Below are 19,517 nucleotides of genomic sequence, written 5' to 3' on the forward strand. Positions count from 1 at the left end.
TCCCCACAGGCTGGAAGGCAACTCTGAGAGTGTAAGTTTTCCTATGGAGAGCTGCCTTTTTCCTCCTTTTCCTCTCAGGGTCATGTGCTGGCTGCCATGCAAGGTAACATGCTTTAGATTGCTGCCACCCGGGAGGGAAAGGAGATCCCCTTACCTCCTTCCACTGCCTCCCAGGGGAGTTCAGCACCCTCACCTTCAGACATATGGCTGTGTGGATCTCCCAGACATCTGTTGTGTTGTGAAAATGTCTTCTGTTGGCTTATGGATGTCCTTTTTATTGTGTCTTAGTGGGGAGAGACTAAGGGAAGAACTCACTCTACCATGATGCTGATTCACTTCCCTGTGCTTGTTTTTAAACTATTATCTCTCAGCTCAAATCCATTCTGCCATATCTTGATTTGGATATTGGGGCTGGAATTTTGCAAACTATAGTTTTTACTTGCCCAGGGGTGTTCACCTATTGCTACTGCACAAAACTGGGGTTCTCTTGACTGATGCACATTAAAACAGCCAATGATTACAGCATCAGCTTTTGGAAATTAAAACAGCTTTATTGCTAGATTGATCTGTAAAGAGACAGGGGCATATATTCTTATATCTGTCTCCCAGATCCAGGGCTTGGGGCAAAAGTTATGGGATGAAGGGCAGGGTGATCTGAAGTGTGGCGATAGATTATTGGAGGTAAGGAGAAGTGAGGTAATTGATGATCTGTGCAAATGTAGTCAAGTTCCATGGCTCTTCATAAGATATGTGTTCACAAAATAGTGGTGTTAGCATGATCTGAGGGTGGAGTTTTCAGCCCTTTGATGTCAACAAGGTCACTCATCAGGCATTTGTAGCAGCCCAGTTGATGAATTGGTTGTCTCAACTGGTCTGAACTGGACAAGGGTCTCAGTTCCTGAAAAACCGCTGTTAATTACTCTGTTGATGAGATGGGGTCAGTTGAACTGGCCCTAGAGGGCCTATAGTTATAAATACCCTCATTTTGTTGTTCATTTCTGAGTCTTGAGGAAAATGGGATGACGACTGCTCTACCTTTGTCCTGCTGATAGGGGGGTATATTGTTCCATCTCATTGAATTAGTCTCTTAGTAAGATGGTGATGTAAATGGGCTCCCAAAGTTAAGCCTATTTTGTGTAAGCAAGTAAACAGGTATTTAATGAGAAGCATTTCTACAGAAACAAAAAGAAAAACAAGGTTAATGGTTGGAGCAAATTATAAACCAGTTTCTGAGCCCAGGGGCCAGCCAGTCAAGATTTCTAGATGTCAGGGTGGAAGTATCTCTCGCAGTTTGAAATGTCTCTTATGATGTCAATGAGAGTTCAAGTATCTTTCTGAGTGGCTTGCACAGCAACAGGCATGACTTTCTCTTAAGTTTATATCAAGTTGTCCAGCTTCAATTTGCAGGGCTTTGGGAACATGGATGGTTTCAGTTCTCAATGATTCCAAATGAAAATGATGGAAAAAATCGACATTGTTAGTTTTGAGATTTGTAGCCAGATATTTCAGGAGATTAGAAGAATTCAGGACACAGTCCAATTTACAGGTAGAAAACTAAAACCTCAAAGAACTGGAATCTAATATCCATGAATGTATACTATAATTTTTATTGAAACATAATTTTCTCCCTAAAATCATCCTCATTTTTACCAAAGATAGCCAAATTAAGATTCTTTGTTTTACAGAATTAGTCTAGCTTCAATAAACTTGGCCTAATTATATATTCAAGTACAGCAAGAACAACAATTGATCATATCGGCTCTTTTAAGTCTGCTTTGTTGAAACTTTTCATAAGGAATCTCAGATTGAACTTTAAAGGCCTCTTGAAGCCAGGAAAACCAAGCCAAGGACTTGTCCTCAGACTCTGCCTGCAATACATATAGATTTGGGTGAATTCCTCTCTTCCCTTGAGGTTCCTCAAAATTTCCTGAGGTTCTTTGCACCTCCCAGGGCAATGACCTTGTTTACTCACCTGGTAAGGTTGCTGAGAACCCCGTAAGCAAGGTGCCAGGCCAATATTTCCCAAGTGGCTTTATTTGCTTCATAAAGTCACCCTTTATCCCTCAAAGCTGTTTTGGTCATATCTGAATCTATGCATGTTTCTCCCCAATATTACATTCCAGTCCAAGCTCTGGTGATATAACCAATGTGTCCAGTTGTGTCATGTTATGAGAACAGATTCTTACTGAACTTATGCAAATAACCATATAGCCATGAAAATAAGAATATTCCATCACTAAGAGTTTCCAAATTCTAGATGGATCAGGTAGGGAGAAAAAATAAATGTTTTAATTCTGCTTACAAAGGTATAATTTCACCAATTTGCTATACGTCATAGTTAGCTTAAGAGAAAAAGTTTTCCTTAAATCTGGAAAAACAAAACATTAAAGATCAGAAATATTTCAAATGAGAAGTCATAAAAATTATAATCATCCTCATGAATTCATTCAGTCCCATGTAACTGACTCTTGATCTTAATCTTCTGTTAGCAGTTGTATGAGGCCATCAGTTTCTCAATTAGAGTTGTATAATTTCTTACTCAACTCAGTTTTATAACTTGAAAGTTTATCAGAAACCTGCATTCTAGAGCAAGTGTCAGAGTCCTTTCCATGAATCTCTCTGAAGATAAAGTATATCTGCAAAAACATCAGAGTAAAATAACTATCTGTAAATGAAAAAAGACTCAAAAAAGGCAGCTGACAAAGAAACTTGGTTATTTCTGTGATATACAACAATTCAAGGTAATAACTAGAATTATGGCTGACAACCAGGACAGATCAGAATTTTAGGAATGTTATATATAATTTTTTAAAAAACATTTATGTTAATAACATTCAACCACACAATATAACCTAAGAAGGTTTATCATTTATTTGACAATGCTTCCCATGTAATTTAACATGCCAAATAAGCCTAATTACTTTAATATCTACCTCTATAATAAAAAGAGAGCAAATTCCTTGAGAAGTCTCAGGGCCCCATTGTAAGTTCTCAAAGTTTTAATTTTGGGGGAAATTTGTCAAAAATATTAAAAAGTTTTAAAACACTTGGTCAAATAGGAACCAATGCTCACTGTGAAACAATGCTTAATTATCCATTTAACCAAAGTGACAGCAGAAGATGTTAAAGGCAAACATACAGAGTTAAACAATTAAACAAAACCCCTAAGTCCTTGTAATAGAGAGATTTAAGCCTTTTAAAACATAGGAAATTGTTTTGACAAAACATAAAATTTCTGTCTTTTAAATAGACTTACTCAAAAATAAAGAAAAACCTTTTATAATCTCTTTATCAAGGGCAAACAGAAAGTTCAAGAAAATTATCCTTTTAAGAGAGAGAGAACCAAATTCTAATTTTGTACCAGATTACTTTTGATATTAAAACTTATTCACTGAATTAAATTTATTTCAATATTAGCCAACTTGATCATGCACAAAATTCTTTCCTCAGGGTTCCTCTTCCGCAAACCTTCCATGACTTTCTTTTTATATTCAGAATTTGTCCCATTCCTTCTTTCTTTCCTCTGAGTACTTTGGGTCAAGTTTATCTTTCTTAACAAAACAAACAAAAATATTTCCATTCTTTTACCTTTTTTACTGAAAACAAACATCTTACTTTCCTTGAAAACAAAGATGTTTTTCTTATGAATTTTTAGTGGCTTAAATCACATATATTAATTAGAATTTTTAACTCTTACAGACCTTAATTTTTAGTGAAAACTAAGAAGTAAGCAATTATAAACTGTCTTTTACATTACCATTCTTTGGCCTGGCAAATTTGTAAATACTTTTTACAATTTCTAGAAACATGCTACTTCATAATGCAATCTTTTAATAAAGCAGAAAACATCTTTACTAATAGACCCAAACATCTTGTAGTTTCCCTGTAATAAGAAGCCCAAAGTAGTTAAACTTAGACATGTTCAGTAATAACGTTTCAGTATTTTATTTTATTTGAAAATGACCTAGATACTCAATGAATTTTATCATTTAACTTAATTTAGCAAAACTTCAAAGTTTCATGTTACCACAGAGATTTTGGAAGTTATTTTAAATACACATGTCATAAAATATAATTATTGCTCAAATTTTATCTATAAACTTTTATCTCACTTATATCTAAATAATTTGCTTCCAACAATTATGTTTAGATTACTCATGAAAACTTCATGAGAAATTGGACAGAATTAACTATCATTTTAAGTTATTTTTGCTAACCAGTTTTGTAACAGAGATAACATGAACTTATTTGATTAATAAACAGAATAAATGCTGCATGTCTGCATCATATCCAATGCTGATATCTTTGAAGACATGGACATTTCAATCAAACCAACAAACTTAAATGAACTCTTTTTACTAAAGATTATTTTATATCATGTTAGCTTGAAAAACATTTGGGTTAGTTTCCATTGCATTTATGTAAGCACTTACTTTAAGCCAATTAAATAGAGCTCTTTAGAAATTATACCATCCGGAGGGAACATATCACACACATATTAACATATATGTAGACACACACCCACAAAGGCTCCACAGCTCTTGCTTTAAAATTACTGTCATGAACCAGGCATAGTAGTATAAGGCTCACTCGTTGTGAAAGAATAATTGAATACAAATTTTGTTTTAAGCTTTTTCTGCTAACATTTGTGGAGAAGACATTCAAGATGCTAGATTTTAGGTGAGGGTGCTCTTATGGTCATTTTTCTTTCCTTTTTTTCCCTTCAGTCTTGGGAATCAGTGATGGGCTAGATAACATTTCTCAGAGAGTTTGCAAGCTTTTTGAGATAAAGGAAATGGGTGGAATCTGAACTGTCTCTAGAGCTGCATTTTCAGTCTTGCCAGGATTTTTTAAGGACAGTTGCTCTTAATTCCTCAGAAATTGGGCTGTGACTTAAGTGACATTATAGATTGATCTACCTGCCCAACTGCATCATCCTTAATTTGCTTCTTTCCCTCTGGGTGCTTAGTTTTATTTTAACTTAGGGAAAAAGGCCAGGAAAGAAAATTCCTATCAGGCTCTGAATATCAGCCTCCAGTTTGGCCAAGTTTATGATCATTAAGTTGCTAAATCCTTTGAAATTTCTCATCAGGTTTCAGCTAGGACAAGCAGGAACTGTACATGGCTGCCCTGTACAGCAGTTTTCCTGAAAATCTCTCAGAGTCTCATTGACTCTAGGAGTAGATTACGTGGGTGTCTATAAAGCCATGACCTAATATGCTTTCCTTTTAGGTACTTTTTATAACTTATTATTTTTTGCAACAAAACTTTCAATAAGGTTATTTTGGAATTTTGAAGTCTTCACTTTTAAGTGCACTTTTAAATGATCTTATCTAATCAGAATGTTGCTTCTAATGACCAGTATAATTCCCCTGAGGCTAACAGCAGTTTCTAGGACCCTCAGCCACAAAACGGAGTGCAACTGACATTTTTGTCCAGCCATTCTGACCAAAAAATGGGATGCAACCTCATTTTTGTCTGACTGTACTTTTGGGATCCTCCAAAACCAACCTGATGATTATCAAGCCAAGCCCTTAGGACACAAAACAAGCTTCATGAGATTCTGCAGTTCTCTGTGAATGTTTACAGCTTCTGGAACCTTCAGGTTTTGAGCAATTGGGCTGGAAGTTGGAGCACTTGACTCTTTAAAGATTAAAGATTTTTCCTTGTTCCTTGGGTAAGAGGCTCAAAAAGGGTCCCAAATGGTCACTGTAATTTTAAGTTATCTTGCCAGCTGTTTACAGTTATTTCCATTTTAGGGGGCTTTTTCCAAGGTGGCCACAAGAAACAAGGTAATTTCTAAAGAGAGTTTGTTACAGTCACCGAGAAACTGAGTGTCCAAATCAGCCAATATGGTTTAGACAAACATTAACACACAATCCAGTTCTACGTATAACAGACCGGAATACTAGCTGGTTTGCCAGGAGTAGCTCGGAACCAGTGCCAGGAGCTACTCAGGAGCAGCTTCATGAGTGAGCCTTTTATCCGGCCTCTAATTACCTTGGGTAGTTCAGTCCCAAAGTTTGGACCTCAGCCCATGAGGATTCCCAAGAATACAAGCCAAATGTATATTCTCAGGGAATCAAACCAGAGAGGCAGGGTAAAGGATAGTCACTTTCTTCAAGTTACTCACCTAGAGCCCAGAGACATCTTGATCTAGAAACTATTTCTTCTCCCAAAAGAAAACAATGCCTTGGGGCCTGGAGCACTGCAGCAGGAAATGGGAATCCTGTCCGTCAAGCCTCTAGATGAAATTGTCTAGGTGGCCACTTAGGTTTCACAAAAACACCCTGAACACTCTGTACCCTGCCGGGGGTTCCAGAGCCTCGGGCGGGCAGTCACAGGACCCTGTCGCTTCATGGTCGCCAAAACTGTTACCACACAAAACTGGGGTTCTTTTACTTGATGTTTATAAAAAAAAGCCAATTATTATGGCATCAGCTTTTGGGAAAAGGAAACAGCTTTATTGTTAGATTGATCTGCAAGGAGGAAAGGGCATGTGCTCTCAGATCTCTCCCAATCCGGGCTTGGGACAAAATTTATGGGATGAAGGGCAGGGTGGTCTGAAGTGTGGAGAGAGATGACCGGAGGTGAGGAGGAGCGAGGGAGCTGATGATGTGCTCGAGCGCAGTCAAGCTTCGTGGCTCTCACAGGACGCGTGTTCACGTGTTCACGAAATAGCGGTGTTAGCATGATCTAAGGATGGAGTTTTTAGCCCTTGGATGTCAAAAAGGGCATTTGTGCAGGTCCCACTTGATGCGTTGGTGGTCTGAACTGGACAAGAGGTCTTAATTCCTGAAAAACCACTCTTAATTACTGTGTTGATAAGATGGCATCAGTTGAACTGGTCCTGGAGGGCCCATTGTTACACTATGTCATGAGAAAAGGAGGAGTAGAGGGATTTTGGAAGATGGGAGGAAGGGAGAAAGGACTTACTTTTTCCTGTTTTCACTCACTGTTCCTGTTACTGGCGCCTCAGCACAGCCCTTCCCACTGCTGCTGGCAGTTTGGGTTCTAGTCTCCAGGGTCTTTCAGCATTCCAGAACCAGCCTCAGTGCACCCCACTCAGAGGTGACGGCACTGGCCAGGCAGTTTCACCTCCTCAGATGTCTGAGCCCAAACTCTGCAGAGCTCTTCTTCTGAGGTCCTGAACTACTGGCAGCAGCCAGGCGATGCCCCCTCCTCAGAAGTGTGAGCCTCATACCTATAAGGCCTTACTTCCGAGTGTCTGGTTTCTAACAACCTTGCCTGTTCTCTTTGCTTTTCCAGCCAGAGGGTTGGTAGCTGCTCCCTGGTGTTACAGCTCTGGGATATTTCCATGTTCTGTCCCTCTTTCTATTCATTCAGTACCCAATACCTGTGCAACCACTTGTCTATATTAAATTCCCTCTGTTGAAATACTTATTGTGGTTTTTAATTTCCTGATTGGACTTTGACCAATACAGTAACTAAAGTGTTTTCCAAGCAGTTGTACAGATTTTGAAGGAATCCATATTAACTGTGCAAGAGCTAGAATCTGCAGGTGAAGTGACACTTTCTGGAGGTGATAGGTAGCTGGTCAAATGGACATCTAAGTCCTACCCACATCTGATCTTCATTCACTAGGCAAACGTAACATGGCAGGTGATAAGTGCCGTGTAGGAAAATAAAGCAGATTAAGGGGGTAAAAATTACTTGCGTGAGTGTGATTTTATATAGGATGGTCCTATATTTTATATAGGTCGTCCTATATTTCTTTCATATAGAATGACCTCTCTGAGGAGGCAGCAGTTAAGCAGAGGCCTGAAGGATGTGAGGGAGTGAGCTATGCAAATGTGTGAGGGAAGAGCATTGCCAGCAGAGGGAAAAGTAAGTGGACAAGCCATGGGGTGGGGCGAGGAGTATTTGGTGGGTCGATTGTAAGATGTGGCTTTGCCCAAGCTTATCAGCACCTGGTCATCAGTAATCCTGTCCAGTTGTTACTGTGGAATTCTGCTGGTCTTGAAATTTTCTGATGTTTCCTAAGTCTTTTGCTTAAGAATGTCAAGTATGGGATTATCACAGGAGATGTTCTTTTTCACAGAAAGATTTCAAGAACTTTTATATCATTTCAGAAATTGGTTTCTTTGGGAGAAAAGAAACAGTTACAAAGTTGAAACTTCAAGCATTATCTTCTTAAGCTGTAATATCAGAGCCTATTTCAAAACCAAAATAAGAACTTCAGATTTTCCTGGGACTACCTAGTTTTTATTCTGTTTTGATGCTGTGAAAAGTAGCCACTGCTAAACTTATGTATGGGAAGTTGGAAAATTGTTTTCCTGCATTTAGACACATAATGGCAAGCAGTAATTTTCATTTGAGTCTGTGCTATGTCAGTTTGTACGTGAACTACTGTGTCTTACCCTTGATACTTTTCTTTGCAAGATTGGACTTCCTCTTGGCCATAAAATGGCATTGAGGCAATATTGCTTATGTCCCAGAATCCATGGAATTTACACAGCTGAACTAAACTCAAATTATATAGAGAATTTCTGTTTCTTTTCTTTTCTTTTTTTTTTTTTTGAGGAAGATTAGCCTTGAGCTAACATCTGCTGCCAATCCTCCTCTCTTTTTGCTGAGGAAGACTGGCCCTCAGCTAACATCCCTCTTCCTCTACTTTATATGTGGGACGCCTGCCACGGTATGGCTTGACAAGCGGTGTGTATGTCCATAGCCGGGATCTGAACTGGGGAACCCTGGGCTGCCGAAGGGGGATATATGAACTTAACTCCTGCACCACTGGGCCGGCCCCCAAGGGATTTCTCAGTTTCTTATAAGCAATGAAGAAGAGGGAATGAATTCAAGTAAATGATAAATCTGGGAGTAAATCTTGTTTCATGAGTTGTTTATCAAGGAGTTCAAATGTTATGTTTGGGACCTAGTTTCTCTCCCTCCACCCTCAGTCTTTTTTCTGTTTCCTCCGGGGCTGGCTCCATTCTCTGACTCTGTGTCTAGTGAGATGGTTGCCAGAAGCTCCAGATTTATATCCTCTTAGGTTATAATCCAGTGGAGAAAGAAATGCCACTTTCTGGCAACTAAAAAATAAATCCTGGGGTTAGCACTAATTGGCTTGATTCACTTGGCTAGGCTTGAATTATGTGGCAAACCTTAACAGTCAATGAAATCAAAGAAACACAATGCTCTGATTGGCCAGACCTAAGTCAGATGTCACTCCTGCAGTGGATGTAGAGAGAGTTTTACCAGAAACATAGTCTGAGAATGGAGGAAAGGGGGTTTACCAGAAAAAAGTCAGGATTCTAGAAATTGGAAGAAGTGATGTTGGGGGCAAAAAATAACAGCTCTGTTAGAGGAGTCAGTGCCTTTCACGGATCTCTCTACCGCCTTCACATTGTACGCTGAAACAAGCCTGTTCCAAGGATGAGCTTAGACTCCTTGTGTCACCACATATGCCATATGTCACCACAGGTGCCCTGAACACCTGCTTCTCAGTGCCTAGGGATGCACGTCTGCTGCAGTCAGGAAAAGCAATATTTCACTTGATCATGCTGATTTAGATTGTGGCTCCTCTTCTGGATGTTAGAAAATCTTCATAACTCACCTTTTTAGACTGACTTCACTTCACAATTAACTGTTGTTAATTAGTGATCTATTGCTGCATAACAAATCGCCACAAACTTAGTGGCTTAAAACAATATGCATTTTCTGCTTCAGTTTCTGTGGGTTAGGAGTCCAGCCACAGGTTAGCTGGGGCCTCTGCTAAGGGTCTCACAGGCTGCAATCAGAGTATCAGCTGGGCTGCATTCTCACCTGGAGGTTTGATTAGGGAAAAATCCACTTCCAAACTCTCTCAGGTCAATGGCAGAATTAGTTTCCTTGCGGGTGTAGGACTGAGGGTCTTGGCTTCTTGCTGGCCCCTGGAGGCTGAGGGTCTCGGCTTCTTGCTCAGCCCCTGGAGGCTGTCTGTATTTCCTAGAGGCCACTCACAGTTCCTTGCCACATGGTTTCCCCAAGGTGGCTGCTTACCACATCAAGTTAGCAAGGCTAGCCTGCTGGCAAGAGGCGTCTTATATTATGTAATGTAATCATGGGTGTGACATTCCATCACCTTCCTCATGCTCTACTGGTTAGACGCAGATCGCAAGTCCCAGCATACTGAAGGGGAGGAGCCTACATGAGGGCATGAGCACTAGGAGGCGGGATGGAGGGCGGGGATGACCACCTTAGAGTGTGCCCACCACAGAATCCGAGACGGACAGTTTCCATAAAGTAGAGAAATTGCCTGAAAGGCGGGAACTACTTACCTGCCTTCTCATGAGTTATTTACTCTTATAGATTTTTTTTAAAATGAGGAAATTGTATTTTTGTCTTAAAAGGCAACAGCTCCTTTATCTTGGCTGCTCTGCAAATGGTTCACCCAGGAATTGTTCATAAAAAAGATTTTGGTTAGAAGCTAAATCTATAGTCCCAAATTAATTTTGAAATGATAAAGAGTGTAAAAGGGAATGCAGACTTCACAAGAAAACTCACCACCGGCACATGCTTTCTCATGGGAAGTGCCCAAGAGACCTCGCCAAGAATCTTTATTGATTTTGTAGATCGCTCCAGGGGAAGAACTTTTTGATTGCTAATATCAGTAATAATAAATATAACACTGATAGATATTCAATAAATTGTAACCTTAATTCTGTGCTAGATATTTTATATACATTATATTATTTAATAACCATAATTTTGTGAGGTGTGTCCGTGGGTGGCTGGGTAGATTATACTCCTATTTTTAAAGAAAAAAACAAGAGTTCTAGGGAGATTCAATAACTTGTTCAAAGTCCCTAACAGGTAAAGAAGCTGGGATTCCAAACTAAGTGTATCTGACTCAAAGCATCAAGGTGCTTTCCTCATGTCCCAAAGCAGGTTGAAGTGCTCCCGTTTCCGTCCCACCCGTCTGCTACAGGAAGTCCAGCTCAACAGCAGTTACTGGCAACCAATTGCTGGGCATTATAGCTTCTAACAGTAGACTTAAATGTTCCTGAGTTGAGTTTAAGGAATTTATGGAAAATAGCTGTCTTTGCAGTCTCCATTTCCCGAGCTCCTGCTTACTTCTTTTCTCCCCACAGTCTGCCATCTCGTCTGCCACTCCAAGGAACAGGTACTGAATTCTGTAATCAGCACCGGCTCCCCGCCTCCCCCACCCCCATTTTACTTACTTCTTTTGGCAGTGACCACTGTGGAATGTTTCTGCTTTAGAACTCATTCCTCACCTGGGGTCTGGACTTCTCTAGTTTCCAGTTTTCCCCTTGCCACATCAAGTCACTCCTTTTCATTCACCACCTTCTGCCTACGCCTTAAATATTGGTTTCCCTCTTAACCTTTCTATGACTTCCACTAAAAATCTGCATCTCTAATCTGAACCTCTCTCTTGAGCTCTGGGCTCTTATATCCTGCCTTCACTTGGATGGTATCACACATCTCAAATTCAACATGTGTAAAAACATAACTAATTATCTTTCTTTCTTGTCTCACTTAAGGAAAGCCAGTCATCAGAGTAAGACAGAAGTCTTTTTCAGCTTATTTCTCACAGCTCTCCAGCTTCACCTATATTTCATTCAGTATGTACCAAATCCTATTGATTCTGTCTCAGCTATTTCTCTTGTATCTGTCCAACTCCTTTCTATCCCCTCTACGTTAATTCAGGTACATATAGTCTCTTCTGCTGGGTCTGTTTCAATAATGTCCCCACTGGTCTCTGTATTTCTATGTTCTTTCCATCTCTTATCCATTCTCCAGGTTCCCCTCGGAAGGTTCATTCTAAACTCTGCGTCAGATTTTATATCTTCTCATACAAAAAGCTTTCTGGATGATTCCTTTCCTTTGAAAGATGCATAGCTTTCAATGATTTGGGCCCAGTGTCTTCCAGCTTCCAGAAATACTGAGCTCATCTTGCACCTAAACATTGGTTTCTTCTCCACTGCTCATCTTTTGAGAGTCATCATTTTCTCCAGGAAGCTTTCTTGTTCCGTTCATGTTGCTATAACAAAGATACTATAGATTTAGTGGCTTAAACAACATGTATTTCTCACAGTTCTCAGTGCTGGAGAGTCCAGTTTTAAGGCACCAGCAGATTCAGTGTAGGTGAAAGCTCGCTTCCTGGTTCATAGACAGTCATTTTCTCAGTGTCCCGCATGGTGGAAAAGGGCAAGAGAGCTCTCTGGGGTTCTTTTATAAGGGTACAGATCCCATTCATGAGGGCTCAACCCTCATGACCTAATCACCTTCCAATGGCCCCACCTCCTTATACCACCACATTGCAGGTTAGGATTTCAACATGTAAACTTTGAGGGGATGCAGACATTCAGTTCATAATAGAAGACTTTCCTATCTTTTTTCTCCAGCTTCTGTCACATTTCCCACATGTTCCCCCTGCCACTCTGGCTGCCTTTTTCTGGCAGTTAGCAGCTTTCTCTTCTGTGTTCTAATTGCATATTGCATTTCTCAATAATATATAATTTATTTTGTATGTAACTTTTTTAAAAAACTGTACCCACCGAAGCCAACAGGCTCTTTGAGAGCAGGGGTTTGTGCTTCGTCTTTACATTCCTAGCATTTAGCACAGCATCATGAGTGAAAAAATGAATGCCTTGATGAATGAACATAAACCTCATCTTAGCTGTCACCGCCATGTCTCATCACCTTCAGGGAAATGATCAGCCTGTAAATATCCTACAAGTAAGAGTAGATTACATATTGTTGAAAGAATCTAGTCAATGACACTCTCCAAGTTTGACACTCTGTGTTGGAAGATACGGGCAAAAAGACAGTATCTTGAGACTTGCCTTGACCTTCTCCATCCAGATTAATGAGGACTTAAAAGACAAGTGAAAATTAATGTTTCTGTGTCAGCCTTCACTTGCAGTTGTTATTTGTTTCTTTGAGATGCAAGGCAAGGCACATCCGTCCTGCCTCTGTGATTGAAGCCGAGAGCTCCAGCTGTATAGCAGAGGCTACTGGGGCATCGCCATGTGGAGCAGCTGTGAAGGAGACCGTCTCAGATAACTTGGCGATAGTAAAACCTTTGCAGCGTAGAGCCAATTGATACGTCCTGCCAGTCTCTCCTGAGCACACACCAGGAATGAAAGAGCAAGGGAGCAATAACTCTCCTTTAGCATTCCAGCCGTGGAAATGAAGTCACGATATTTCAGTTCTCAGTGGCACAGCCCCGTATCGTTTTCCCAAGAGGTGTCTCTTTGTCAAAAGATTTTAGCTAAGATGGGAGAGATGTTACATATACCAGAGAGGTACTGTCATTCAGTGTTAGGGCAGAATATTTATTTTGCTGGTTATCAACTGAGTCTCTGAACTATTTCAGTTACACTTTTGGTTTATGGTTATGTCATTGATTATAATGGAATTCTTGTTAAACTATAAGAATTTAACCCCCAAATACGTTTTTGAAACTGCTATGTTTTTATCTACGTTAACTTTGTATTACTATTTCTGTTGTACATGTTTGAGCTCCCACGCTAGACTGTAAACTCCTTAGAACAGGGACTTTTAACAGGTATTAATCTTCCCTGTATCCCGTCACCACCTGTGACTTGCATATGCTAGATGCACAATAAATGTCTCATAAATTATGTTAGTGGGAACGTTAAACTTTGCTAAGATTCTGGCATTGCTTTGTCAGGCAAAATGGAAGACACTGGGGGACATGTGGAAAGAATTCTTGGCGGCCTGCTTTTTTGGCCTGCTCTATATTCAGGAAGTTTTGAAATGTAGGAATTTTAAAAAAGAGAATTTGTGGAAAATTGATATTTATCAAATACCTGTTTTATGAATAATTCTTTAAAGATCCAAGGGTTACATCGTTGGTGTAGGAATATAAAAGCGTTTTCCTCCTTGACTGGCCAGTTCTCTTAGTCCCCTTTGCTTGATCTGCACCATCTCCCTGACCTCTAAACGTCCTCAGGACTCAGGGCTCAGCATTTGAACTTATCTCTCTTCCTAATCTCATTAAATCTCCAGGTTTTAAATGCCACTCATAGGCTAATGAATCTACAGCCTGCTCTTGAACCATCCCAGTGCTTGCCTGCAACTCTGCTTGGAGGTCTAATGGGCATCTCAAACCTAAAAGGTCCAAATCTGAATTTCCGATCTCCTCAAAATCGTGCACTTGCCACAGTCTTAGCTGTCTCTAAATAGCAACTTCATCCTTCCAGTTTCTCAGGCTAAAAATCTTGGAGTCATCATTCACACCTCTCCCTCTTTTTCCTACGTATAACCCATCAGCAAATCCTGTTGGTTCTACCGTAAAAATATCTCTAGAATCAGGCTGCTTCTTCCTACCACCACTGCTACCACTGTGTGTTAGGCACTATTCTTTCCCCTGTATGATTGGACATATCTCCTAACTAATTTCTCTGTATCCACCTTTCCTCTCACATGGTCTGTTTTCAACACAGTGCTCAGTGTTCCTTTTTTTTTTGGTGAGGAAGATTGGCCCTGAGCTAACATCTGTGCCAATCTTCCTCTACTTTATATATGGGATGCCACTACGGCATGGCTTGATGAGCGATGAGCAGGTCTGTGCCTGGGATCCAAACACACAAACCCCGGGATGCTGAAGTGGAGTGTGTGAACCCAACCACCATGCCACTGGGCTGGCCCCCTCAGTGTTCCTTTTAAAACTTAAGTTACAGCGTGTCATTCCTTTGCTGTCAGTAGTTTCCGTCTCACTCAGAGTACAATCAGAGCCCTTTCAGTGGCTCCAGGTCTGCAGTAATCTATCCCCATGCCACCTCTCTGACCTCATTCCACTATTTCTCCGTTGTTCACTCTGCTTCCACAACTCTGGGCCCCTCATATCTTCTTCTAAAATGTTAGCTGTGCTACTGCCTCAGGGCCTTTGCACAAGCTGTTTCCTCTGCCTAGAATGCCCCTCCTCCAGATGTCTCCAGCATTCATTCTTTCACTTCCCTCAGGTCTTTGCTCAAATGGCTCTTCTCAGAGGCCTCCCTGATCACATGAATATAAACTGTACCCATCCCCTTTCTATGCCATTTTTTTCCCCTCTACAAACTTTTCACTCTTTGACCTGTTTGCTGATTTGTTTGTCTGTCTCCATGAAGGCAGGCATTTCCATCGATTTCTTTCACTGATGTGTCCTTTGCATCTAGAAGGGCTTGCCTTGTGGTGGTGAAAAAGAAATATTTGTTGGATAAATGAATGCTTTTTTTTTTTGTATTTGGCATACTCTGTTTTCAAATAGTTTATTCTGACAGCATGCATAAATTGAGTGGCTGAATTTGCCATCAGATGCTTTTAGATTTGTAATAAGAGGAATGATAAGCTATTGAAATGTAAGGACTGGAGCTTTTCTTCACTTTGCACAATGTATTGGAAAAAAAGAAGCCAAAACTTTAATAGAAGAAATAACACTGTAGTACTACAAAGACTTTATTTTGAGGCTTAGATTTCAACAGATAATCAAGCGGAATTAGAATTTGCTTATTTCTTTAAAAAATCTGGGAACATGGAAGAAAACACACAAATGAAGATATTTTATACCCTTTTCCTCTGGAACGAATCAGTTCCATTTTCTGAATTACTGCAGTGAACTGTGTGTGTGAAGACTCCGGTCTCTGAAGCCATCTGGGTTCAAATGCCAACACTGTTACTTTCTTGCTGTGTAAGCAATTACTTAACCTAAGAGACTCTCTCTTCTCATGTGTTACATGGGGACAGCAATACCTAGTGAAATGTGAGAAGCTACACGGAACCAGGCATGGAGGTAGGCATGTAAAGAATAGTTTCCTTTTCTCAAATATTCCTACTTTTCTTTTTGTCTTTATGGTCTTTTGCAAATTGAAGATTGACCTAGAAACAGAGGACATGCTCCAGACTTCCAGATATTTCTTCATGTCATACATTTGCAAACACAGTGAGATAGGCAGCTATGTAATCAGGCAGGAGCAGGAGCAGAGTGGAAGTCATGGAACGTCGTCCCCTGTTCCACTCTGCAGGGGGAGCGTGCCCAGCGGAGCGGGCACCAGCCTTCTTTCCTGTGGCCTTTGATGAGGATGAGCTGCCCCCTGCAGCATTTAAAAGTGCTGATCTGGCGCCCTATTCAGAATGGTGGCCTGATCATAATCCTGTCAAAGACTGTAATTGCTGTGTTTGAAACCTCAGAGATGGGCAGCAGTGGGAATTAGTGAAGGGAATTCTTTTTTTATGAAGAAATCCCTTTACTTTTTTGCCCCTAATTTATTAGTTAGAGATATACTTGAATTAGCTAAAGCAGTTGATTTTATCTGGGTCATTTCATAAATCAAATTTAATGGTTCCTGAAGAAATTGGCCTGACAGTCTTGGAGTTACACTGAATTCTGATTTCTTGATTTTGTGACTCCTTATTTTAGTGCGTTGAAAGGAACTTTAGAGATTCCAAGACCTTTAAAACCCTCACTGATTTCATTTTCTTAAAGAGGTTTATTCTTCCCCTCCCTAGTAGATAGATAAAGGAAAATTAACATGACCTCACTCAAGTTTACTTCACTCAAGTTTACTACAGGGTTTCTATTATTTTTTCTGTCTATCCCTATCACTTTATTTCTTTTTTAGGAGAGCAACTACAACCCTAGCACCTCTCTCTCACTCTTTGGTTAAAACAATTATTTTGTTACAGATCTTTGGAGAGCTCCTAAATTTATCTATATATACACCCAGAAAATGTTGAATTTAGAAGGTTCAATTTCAAAGTTTTCCACATTTTCCAAGGGGAGAGGGAGGCAGAAGGTAATGGAGATTCCCCTTCATCTCCCAAAAAGCTTCCCCTCACAGTTTGTTTTCACCAACCAGCATCTCTGGCCGGCGGTAGAAACCGCGGACGCCCACCTCGCGGGCGGTGGGCCCTCTCCACCCGGATGCGTCTTTGTTGAAGCGCGCGAAGTCTCTGCGAGACTTACCTAAAATTCCCAGTGGACACCAGGAGCCTCTCGGGATCAAACTGGACATCACTCAGTGAGCTGGGAATTTGGTCCTGACGGGTTCAGCGGCGAGCATGGCCACCGCGCCGATCCGGGTACCGGTGTTCCCAGCGGTGTAGCGGGCAGCTTGCGCCCCTTGGCGGTGACCGCCGGCAGGGACATTCACACGGGCGCGACCAACAGGGGTCTTCGCTGGAAACTCGAGTCCTGAGTTCTCAGGATGTAGGTGGTTTGAGAAAAAGAAAAGTTGTTAAGCTTCACACTCGTGAGAGGCGCCATTTTATTCTTGGAGCGTGAACTGTTCGATCTTTTACAATGTGTCTACTGACATTCCGTATTGGTGCCTTCCTTCTGGGTTTATTGTGGCGGGTTTTCTTATTAATCTATCCCCTGCTAAGAACTCACCTTGTATTATAACTGTTAAGCTTTTGTTATGTTCTGCAAATGGTTTTCCAAATATGCTATTATATAGTGTCAGTTGGTAATTTTTGGTCATTTGAGGTGATTCTCCCGCTGTTTTAATGTTCAGAATCACTCCAGGAAGCAAGAATAAAATCCCAAATCAATTTTATATAAAGTCCCATTTTCTAAAGCATCACTCCTCAGCAGTAAGATGCCATAGTGAAAATGATTCAGAGAAATCCGGATTTGAATTCTGGTCCAACCATTTATTTCCTGTATGACCCGAGGGCAAATGACCTCGACTCTCTGTGTCTCACTTTTCCCATCTATGTTACCTCCTAATTGTGAGTGATGTGTACCGTATGCAAAGTATTTATGATGGTGCCTGGCCTGGAGTAAGTGCTTAGTGAACATTAACCGCATGAAGTTCTGGCCGTTGATATTCAGCTACAGTTTCTTTTAGCTTTTTTACTCTCAGATGGGTAGTGATTGGGAGAGGGTGTTTTTACACTTAATTTTTAATCCCTTCTGAGTTTATTTTGGTATATGGTGGAAGATGAAGTTCTAACTTGGAAATTTTTCTGATGGGCCATATCTTTCAAAGTACCATTTGTTGGGCAATTTCTTCTCCTAATATAGAGACTATGTATGTATACGATACGCACACACCTTCATAATATGCGTTCTTTTCAGGTTTACAGGGGACCTTTACCAAAAATGAACTGTATGCTGTGCCATAAAGAAAGCATCAGAAATTTCAAGTATTGAAATTGATTTTTGTGAAAGTGTAGAGTTTCCTGTATCACATTTTGTTTGTTAATCTGTCTCAGGGATGCCTTATCTGGGTCATTAGCTGTTGGTTAATTCTTGTTCTAGTACATAGGTTTTTTTGTGTGTGTCTTTTATTAAGGCATAACTTACAGCCAATGAAGTATAAGAGTCTTAAATGTACGATTTGAAGAATATTTGTTTCTATTTCCATTCTTGTAATTACCACCTACATCAAGTTAGAGACCCCAGATGGCTCCCTATCACCATAGATTAAGGAAATTTCTTTCTATTCCTAGTTTGTTTAGGAATAGAACAGGAGATAAATTCTATTATACACTTTTTCTTCATTTATTGGAATAACTATATGGTTTTTTCTCTCCCTTATTCTGAGCGAATTATGTTGTTTGATTTTCAAAAGTTAAACTAACTTTGCATTCTTGTAATAAATCCTGGTTGGTTATGATGTGTTAACTCTGCTTATACACCAAGGGATTTGAATTTCAAATATCTTGGTTATGGTTTCTGCATCTTTATTCTTGACAGATGTTGGCCTGTCATTGCCCTTTCTTGTAATGTCCTTTTCGGGTTTAGTATCAAGGTTATGCTTGCCTTGTCGTGTGATTTGGGCAATGTTTTCCTCTTTTTCTATTCTCTTATTAGATAAGTTTGGTATTATTTCTTCTTTTCTAGGTGGGCTATCTGGGACTAGAGTTTTCTCTGTGGCAAGAAATTGAATAATTGATTAAATTATTTTAATAGATAATAGACTTTCAAATTTTCTCCTGTCAGATCTTTTCTAATGTATGTTTTTTTCTAATATAGCCTTTTAAAGTTATAAGTTTCTGTAAAAACACAGTTTACCTGCTTCCCACAAGTTTAGTATGTTGTGTTTTTATTATAATTAAGCTCAACATATTTTCTAGTTTGTTCCAAGTGTGTATCAGTTATTTTTCTTTTATTGATTTCTAGTTTAACTGCCCTCTGGTCAGAGAATACTCTTGTGATTTCATTCCTTTGAATTTGGAATTTCTGATGCTTTCTTTATGGCATGTCATATAGTTCATTTTTGGTAAAAGTCCCATGTAAACTTGACAAGAATGTTTATTATGAAGGTGTGTGTGTATTATATATATATATATATTCTCTATATTAGGGTAATTTGGTTCCTCATGGTCAATTTTTACATAATCTGCTTTATTTTCAGTTTGCTATATCAGTTTTAGAGAGAAGAGTGTTAAAGTCTTGAAATATGATTACAGATTTTTCTATTTTTTAAAATATAATTTGAATTTATTATGTCACGTTGTTATGTCTTCCTATTAAATTGACGCATTTGATCATTTTGAAATATGCTTCCTTGTTTTGAATAATACTTCTTGCCTTAAAG

General features: G+C 39.8%; 1 protein-coding gene across 47 annotated transcripts in view; it reads left to right on the forward strand.

The window, feature by feature from the left end:
* SYT16 (synaptotagmin 16) overlaps positions 1 to 19,517 on the forward strand; it is a 260,414-nt gene that overhangs the window by 165,712 nt on the left and 75,185 nt on the right. The gene's annotated exons all lie outside the window — the stretch shown is intronic.

Source organism: Equus caballus, chromosome 24, assembly GCF_041296265.1.
Source record: "Equus caballus isolate H_3958 breed thoroughbred chromosome 24, TB-T2T, whole genome shotgun sequence".
NCBI classification, from domain to species: domain Eukaryota; kingdom Metazoa; phylum Chordata; class Mammalia; order Perissodactyla; family Equidae; genus Equus; species Equus caballus.